The sequence below is a fragment of the Piliocolobus tephrosceles genome, chromosome 13, assembly GCF_002776525.5.
Source record: "Piliocolobus tephrosceles isolate RC106 chromosome 13, ASM277652v3, whole genome shotgun sequence".
Taxonomy (NCBI): domain Eukaryota; kingdom Metazoa; phylum Chordata; class Mammalia; order Primates; family Cercopithecidae; genus Piliocolobus; species Piliocolobus tephrosceles.
The window spans coordinates 61118337-61127187 of NC_045446.1; the positions used below are offsets into that span (position 1 = coordinate 61118337).

General features: G+C 42.1%; 1 pseudogene; it reads left to right on the forward strand.

Annotated features, from left to right (window-relative positions):
* The first annotated feature begins 6992 nt into the window (after positions 1-6992).
* On the forward strand, positions 6993-8613 carry LOC111540975 (annotated as a pseudogene).
* Positions 8614-8851: the final 238 nt, after the last annotated feature.

Consider the following 8851-nt stretch of genomic DNA (forward strand, 5'->3'; position numbering starts at 1 on the left):
CTGTAATCCCAACTACCTGGAATGCTGAGGCAGGAGAATCACTTGCACCTGGCAGGTGGAGGTTGCAGTAAGCCAAGATCGTGCCATTGCACTTTAGCATGGGCAAAAAGAGCGAAACTCTGTCTAAAAAAAATAAATAAAATAAAGAATAGTGCATCTTTGTTGTGGTTGGAAATGCAAGATGCAATATTTTTCATTTATTGTGGAAGAGATGTCCCAGCATACCTCAGACTACCGGACCACTGAAAGTTTTACTGATGTGGCAGGGTGCAGTATCTTTGTAGGGTCTACCAGCTATCTACCAGCTATTGGGAGTTCCTGTTGTCTCACATAATTAGCATGGTTTTATCATCTCATCAATATGGTGGACCAGTGTGATTCTCTAAGGGATGTCTTACTGCTCCAGGTCTCTCAGACTGCATTGTGATAGAGATCCAGAGAGACAACATAGTCTTGAGTGCATACTATCATACATTATGACTAAATTCAAACTGTTTCTATTCCTCAGTTTATCTCGTGGATGGAAAAATATCAATAGCCACATAGCATGCATTGGAAGCTGTGTTAATATGATCTAGCAAAGCAGCAGCAAATAAGGCTCCTGTTTGGTTAAGTTTGCAGTAGTCACCTGTCATTCTCAATGCTCGCTTTCTCTCTCTCTCTCTCCCCCACCCCCCCAACTCTCTCTCTCTCTCTCCCAGAAACCTAAGTGTTAAAATAAAAGGAGATCTGATGAGAAATTCTATCTCTCCACCCTGGCTCTCTAATGATGCTATTAATGTCTGTCATCCTCTTCCAATACTGATTCCAAAACTTAAGGAGAAATCAGGTTGCATCTATCCCACGAGGGAAGTGAAGACTATATCTGGAACTCAGTGGTTTCACTGGGGCACCTCGTATGTCCCATATCTGACAGTAAAGGCAAATGAAATACTAAAGAAACCCAATAGGGAAAGATCAATGAGAACGCAGTCCTTTTGGAATAAAAATTTGGGTAAACCACCAGTCAAAGTGAAAGTTAAGGAAAAGGTGATGTGTATTATTAGTTTAGTGGGCTTAAAGAAAATGCTAAATATAAGCCATTGTCTCATGACTAGCTACAAAAATGAGGACTGTATTATCTATGCATTTTTAACGCAAATATATTACCCAGTTATTTTCCCTTCCCTCACTACTTTGTATGAGGAGTGTAGCTATTACTTAACTTTACGATGCATCACGTAGGTCATCAGATCACAAAAATCCATGCCTGATCAGATTGGGAGAATTGTTTACCAGTTGGGCTTCCTGGATTTGCAATGAACTCAATGAGAGGCTTTCTCATTTCCACTTTTGACAGAGAAAAGGAAAGTTATGTTTATATATATATGTGTGTATATATATATATACACACACACACACACGCACACACACACACACACATATATATATATATATGCTGACGCCTATTAGGTTAAATCATGAAGTCATTAAATATATTTGATGAATAGCAAAAAGAGTGGACTGTGTTTATCTTGAACATGTTTGCCCTCAAATCTGTTTATTTCCCTTACTCTACCCTGCTCAATACCTCCAAGGAGCTGACCCTTGCAGGCTAGCTATTTCAGCCTTCCATGTTAGCCGTATTCTAGTTGGGTTTGGCCCATGGGAGAAAGTAGGTAAGTCTGAAAGTGAGGCAAGGAGTTAGGGAGTTTCTTACTGCCCTCTCTGTTTGGGGCAGCTTCTCTGGCAGTGTTGCATTTTCTCCACATGTCCACCTTCTATCAGGGTGCCATAGCTCCTGAGCTCCAATCACACCAAGGAGATTCCAGCCACAAGGCTGTAGTAGCTTGCTGCAATCAGGTTACCTCACCATCATCTGCCCAGCTGTCAGGTTTCTCCATCACATCAAGAATAACATCCTTTGAAAATATTTGTAGTGGCTTCTAATTTTCTGCTTAAACTCTGACTTTTACATTGTATTGCCCAACAATTTAACTTCCAGAGTTACATATGAACTAGGAAGATGCTTATCGTACAACTTTTAAAGCTTTGGATAAAAATATTTAAAATTTAATGAAAAATATTTAGTTTTTTCAGCCATGGCAAAAAAAATGGGAACAATTTAAATGGCTGTGACTAGGGAGATGATTTTTTATGCAAAGCATGTAGTATGTTTCTAACATAAAATGCTACACACAAGTTTTTTAAACCATATATAATTATATAAATATTATATACATCAACATGCATGATCTCAAAATAGATTTAGTTAATAAAGCAAAATGCACATTGAATATTGAATATGTAAATAGAATTCATTTACTTGATTTTAAAATTTCTAAACAATTCCATGTGCTCTGTGTGTATGTGTATGTGCACGTGTATATATTCAAGAAAAATTTAAAGACTTTAAAAGGAATGATGCTCACCACTTTGAGATAGTGTTTGCCTCTAGCAAGCACCTCCTAAGAAAAAAAGGGGAAGACTATTAAGAGGGGACAAAAGGCAATATTTTGCCGTGATCATATTTATCAGAAACAAAATTGTGAGATAGAGATTTGTATGCAGAAAACTTATTAAAGTGTACTTTCTGAAATAGCATCCATAATAGAAGTAAGGGGGGCCTGACTGGGCAAAAGGGGATATGAACTGTGGACTTCTTTTATGAGTTCATAAAAGAAGTCCAAGAGACTTCACACTTATAACAGAGGCCTCAAGTCCCATGGGCACTCCAGAGCTGAAATGGCCCTTCAGAGTTGTCTAGGCAAGGGGGACAAGTCCTCTGTACTCCTGTATTGACCAGTCACTGGATAAGCCCCTTAATAAACTTGGGTGTGGCAACTCCACTGGTCCAAGGGCAATTTCTAGAGAAGGACTCAGCTGTAAGCAGTCAGTACCCAATACTCTGGAAAGCTATGGAAATCATGCCTTCATTCTGAAGAGAGGATTAATATGTGTAAATTTTAATTTATTCTTGGATTATAATATAATGTTTAACAAGGAACGATTTCCCTATGTTAAATTACTCAGGTCCTTTCCAATTGTTAATGCCATGTGAAAATCTAATTGTGACTAGCATCTTTATTAATAATTTTTTCATATCTTATTTTTCCTTGAATATATCATTTTAATTACAATTACTGAATTTTAAAAGATAATAATTTACACCTCCTAATACATACCTCACTTTTAAACTTTTACTTTTCAGGAGAACTGTACCAGTTTATATTCCCAACAGCTGATCATGAGTGTATTCTGCTCACCTACACTCAGGAGTATTGTCACATTTTTACTTCAATATTTTCTAATTTAATAGTTGGATAATGACAGCTCATTATTTTGTTCTATGACTTCTTAATTACTACTAACCCTGAATAGACAGGTTTTTCGTTTGTCTGTTTTTTGTTTTTTGTTTTGAGACACAGTCTTGCTCTGTTGCCCAGGATGGAGTGCAGTGGCATAATCTTGGCTCACTGCAATCTCCACCTCCCAGGTTCAAGCAATTCTCTTGCCTCAGCCTTCAAGTAGCTGGGATTACAGGCATCCGCCACCACACCTGACTGATTTTTGTATTTTTATTAGAGACGGATTTTCACCATGTTGACCAGGCTAGTCTTGAACTACTGACCTCAGGTGATCCACCCACCTCGGCCTTCCAAAGTGCTGAGATTACAGGCGTGAGCCACCGTGCCCAGCCAAGTATTTTTTTTATTAGGATTGTCATGTACCTTGTACTAAACCAAACATTTTAAAAAATACAGATTTTTTTTCAAATATGGCCATAAAAATTTCTTTTTAAATAATAAAATCTTTATATTTGCTATTTATAAATGTTTGATGACTGTAAGCAAACATTTTAGCAAATGCTATTAAACAGACCATGTGATACCCAGTGAGCAATATCTCCTTCTAAATGATCTGATTGAAAGTAAGAAGTGATACTGATTGTCTTTTATAATGTAACTAAAGTTGATGAACAAACAGTATGCATGAGATGTTATCTTTAAAGCAAATGGAGTTTTTGTTTTGGTTTTTATTTTCTTATTTGTTTTTTATCCCTCACTCCCTTTATAGCTACTCAGTGGAAAACATTTTTTCTTACCCCTGTATAAAAATGTTGACAAGCAATAAAAGATTTTTGCTTATCATAAAAAATAGAAAGTCTTACTTGATTTTTATGGATTTTTGTTTTTGGTTTTGTTTTGTTTTAGAGACAGGGTCTCTGTCTTCACCCAGGATGGAGTGCAATGGCATGATCATAGTTCACTGCAACCTCAAATTCCTGGCCTCAAGCAATCCTGAACCTCCTGCCTCAGCCTCCTGAGTAGCTAGCGCTATAGATGTAAGCCCTACTGTGCCTGGCTAATTTTTTAACTTTTTTGTAGAGATGGGATCTCAGTATACTGCTTAGGTTGGTCTCAAACTCCCGGCCTGAAGTGATCCTCCCACCTCAGCTTCCCAAAGTGCTGGGATTACAAGCGTGAAGCACCACCCTGGGCCAAAAAGTCCTACTTAAAGTTATAAAACACACTTTCAATTTAGAAATAAATTAATCAACACTTGCATCTTCATTCAAAAATAATACTCCTCTCTGCTATCTGAGCTAAAGCTGGCTACAGGTAGTCCTCAGGGACATCTAGAGAGAGGCTTCGTTGGCTTCTCTTCTCTTTCACACACTCATATATTTCTAGCTATTATTTTAACACTGTCAAGGTCAAAGCTAAAAGAAAATAAAACCAATGGTAAATTTTTTTTTCTTTTTAACAAAGTTGCGCTCTTGTCTCCCAGGCTGGAGTGCGGTCGCACGCTCTCGGCTCGTTTCAACCTCTACCTCCTGGATTCAAGTGATTCTCGTGCCTCAGCCTTTGATTAGCTGGTACTACAGGCACGTGCCACCACACCCGGCTAATTTTGAAATATTTTTAGTGGAGCCTGAGTTTCACCATGTTGTCCAGGCTGGACCTCAAGTGATCCACTCGCCTCAGTCTCCCAAAGTGCTGGGATTACAGGTGTGAGACACCATGCCTGACCTAGTAAAATTCTTATTTATTCGATATTGTCATAAGATGTTTCCATATTTGCTAGGCTTAGTGGTTCTGGGGACTTTCTCTTGGACTTCTTTTATGAGTTCATCCAAGTCTCCCAACAAACACTACTGGTTTCTCACCAGAGGTTGCTTTGATCTGGTGAATGTGCTCTATTTCTTTCCGCAGCCCAGAAGTTACCCCCAGTTCTCTTCTGTTGAGGCTTTACTGTGCCTCCAGACAGCCCTACTGGACATCATCTAAGAGGACCTTTCTACAGGCTCTCTCAAATACACACAGTGTACTTCTGGTCCACAGGACACACTCAGGCAGTCTTGCACAAGCAGATTTGTGAGAATAGTATGGACCCTATATATGAAACAGCAATTATTTCTACTCTACCACCACAGAAACTCTCCTTTTTTCTGATTTTCAGCTGCCTCAGAGGAAGTCAGTCATCAGTGAGTGCACTCACTACCTCAGCTCTCTCTGAAGGGAGTCATTATATCTCTGCCCAACCACCTGATGAGACAGTGAATAAGATCTTAACACAGTTTTCTCTAAAGTGGTCCTCTTCACAAGTCTTATGATGAGAACCCCCATTTAACAGCACCTCCTGTGTCATAAGATACTATGTCCATACTACCTCTATATCACAATTTTCCGACATCAGAGAAAGAAAAGAAAAGAAGTTCTCAGCAAACAAGGCTCTGACAACAAAAGCTGGCAGTTCTTGCAAAGACACCATTTGTCTCTTGCTTAAGATACTGAGCTAGCCCACCATCAGGGTGTGTAAAAAGATATTTGCAATTTTAAGATGCCAAGAATTCTGCTATATACATGTTTCTCTATTTCCTCTTTGGGCATGCAGATTAGCAGGAAATAAAACAGTCTTAAATTTCACTTTTTAGGCTGTTATCTTTGTGTCTATATATTAGTCAGTTCTCACACTGCTATAAATACCTGAGACTGGGTAATTTATAAAGAAAAGAGGTTTAATTATGTCACGGCTCTGCAGGTTCTACAGGAAGCATGGTGCTGGGGAGGCCTCAGGAAACTTACAACCATGGCAGAAGGCAAAAGGGAGCAATAATTCACATGACTGAAGAAGGAGCAAGGGGGAGGTGCCACATACTTCTGAACAACCAGATCTCATGAGAAATCACCATGCAAAAACAACACCAAGAGGGATGGTGTTAAGCCATGAGAAACTGTCCCTGTGATCCAATCACCTTCCACCAGGCCCCACCTCCAACAATAGGGATTACAATTCAACATGAGATTTAGGCAGGAACACAGATCCAAACTACATCGGTCTATAATAATTTCTTTAATTCTTCAGTGAATTGCATATTCTCTTTGTCACCTAACCTGTCTTCCTTGATAGTCTGACAGCTCACTTTGGAATTTAGTAGTTGTGTTTTTTCTGCCTCAGCCATAACTAGGGAGGAAAAATTCAATTTTAACATTGTATTATAGCAATCAATGAAGTTGTTCTATTGGATTCATTTATACAGAAAGTTTCTCCTACCACCTCATATCCCTTTCTGGGATTTTTGTGTAGGAACCATGGAGAACTTATCTTTTGATTTCATATTCTCCAAAATATTGGGGTATAATTTTTGCTCCCAAACCATTAGAATGGCAAATTTCTAATCCTTGCATTTCACAAGGTAAATAGTAAATCGGTTCCTTTAACCTTATGCTTTTAATGTAAACTAAAGTCAAAAGAACAATACTACTGCAGAACTGAAGCCTCTCTCCTCTTAGTCCGAAGCTTTAGCTGTCTATGCTATTTAGGCCAGAGAAAACGTACAAGGCTTTGTGTCCAGATCCCTACAAGTCATCTAACCGGAGGCCACAAGTCCACCCCACCTTCCATTTCTGGTTTCAGGTCCTGAAGAATATAGAGAAAATCCTGCTTTTCCTGGGGTTTTAAATGCTGACAGAAGCAAGGCTTATGGTAATAAGACCCAGATCAAAGGCCTGTCCTCCTGGTTCAGCCTTCCTGCCTCCACTCCTGCCTCCACCATGTCCATCAGGGTGACCCAGAAGTCCTACGAGGTGTCCACCTCTGGCCCCCTGGGCCTTCAGCAGCTGCTCCTACACGAGTGGGCCCATTGCCTGCATCAGCTCCTCGAGCTTCTCCCCAGTGGCAACAGCAACTTCCGGGGTAGCCTGGGCAGAGGCTATGGTGGGACCAGTGGCATGGGAGGCATCACAACTGACACAGTCAACCAAAGTCTGCTGAGCCTCCTTAACCTGGAGGTAGACCCCAACATCCAGGCCGTGCCCACCCAGGAGTAGGAGCAGATCAAGACCCTCAACAGTCAGTTTGCCTCCTTCATCGACAAGGTACAGTTCCTGAAGCAGCAGAACAAGATGCTGGAGACCAAGTGGAGCCTCCTGCAGCAGCAGAAGACAGCTTAGAGCAACATGGACAACATGTTCCAGAGCTACATGGACAACATGTTCCAGAGCTACATCAACAACTTTAGGTGGCAGCTGGAGACTCTGGTCCAGGAGAAGCTGAAGCTGGAGGCGGAGTTTGGCAACATGCATGGGGTGGTGGAGGACTTCAAGAACAAGTGTGAGGACGAGATCAATAAGTGTACAGAGATGGAGAATGAATTTGTCCTTATCAAGAAGGATGTGGATAAAGCTAACAAGAACAAGATAGAGCTGGAGCCTCACCTGGAAAGGCTGACTGACGAGATCGGCTTCCTCAGGCAGCTGTACGAAAAGGAGATCTGGGAGCTGCAGTCCCAGATCTCAGACACTTCTGTGGTGCTGTCCATGGACAATAGCCACTCCCTGGACATGGACAGCATCACCGCTGAGGCCAAGGCGCAGTACAAGGAGATCGCCAACCACAGCCGGGCTGAGGCTGAGAGCATGGACCAGATCAAGTATAAGGAGCTGCAAACACTGGCTGGGAAGCACGGGATGACCTGCAGCACACAAAGACTGAGATCTCCAAGATGAACCGGAACATCAGCCTACTCCAGGCTGAAATTGACGGCCTCAAAGGCCAGAGGGCTTCCCTGGAGGCCTCCATCACAGATGCCAAGCAGAGTGGGGAGCTGGCCATCAAGGATGCCAACGCCAAGCTCCGATGCAGCGGGCCAAGCAGAACATGGCCCGACAGTTCCGTGGGTACCAGGAGCTGATGAACGTCAAACTGGCCCTGGATATCGAGATCGTCACCTACAGGAAGCTGCTGGAAGGTGAGGAGAGCCGGCTGGAGTCTGGGATGCAGAACATGAGTATCCGTAGGAAGACCACGAGCCCCTATGCAGGTGGTCTGAGCTCAGCCTATGGGGGCCTCACAAGCCCTGGCCTCAGCTACGACCTGGCCTCCAGCTTTGGCTCTGGCTCAGGCTCCAGCTCCTTCAGCCACACTAGCTCCACCAGAGCCCTGGTCGTGAAGAAGATCGAGACCCGCGAAGGGAAGCTGGTGTCCCAGTCGTCTGACGTCCTGCCCAAGCGAACAGCTGTGGCAGCCCCTCCCAGCCTGCCCCTCCTGCGGCTGTTCGAGAGCCCGAGAGAGAGGCCACTGTGCAAGGTAGCACAGGGAACAGGAGACCGCCCTGAGGCTCAGCCCTAGCCCTCAGCCCAGAGCAGGGCGTTTAATGCCTAAGGACCGCCCTTGTCCATGCCTCCAGCTACAAAACAATTCAATTGCTTTTTTTTTTCCCCCTGTCCTATATAAAACCTCAGCTAGCTCTGACAAAAAAAAAAAAAAAAAAAAAAGTAATTACTTAATGCCTTAGGTGGTGAAAAAACAATTAGCGTCTATTAAATGCATTTCAAACTAAAAAGTACTTAAGGTTAAGTAAAAGTAG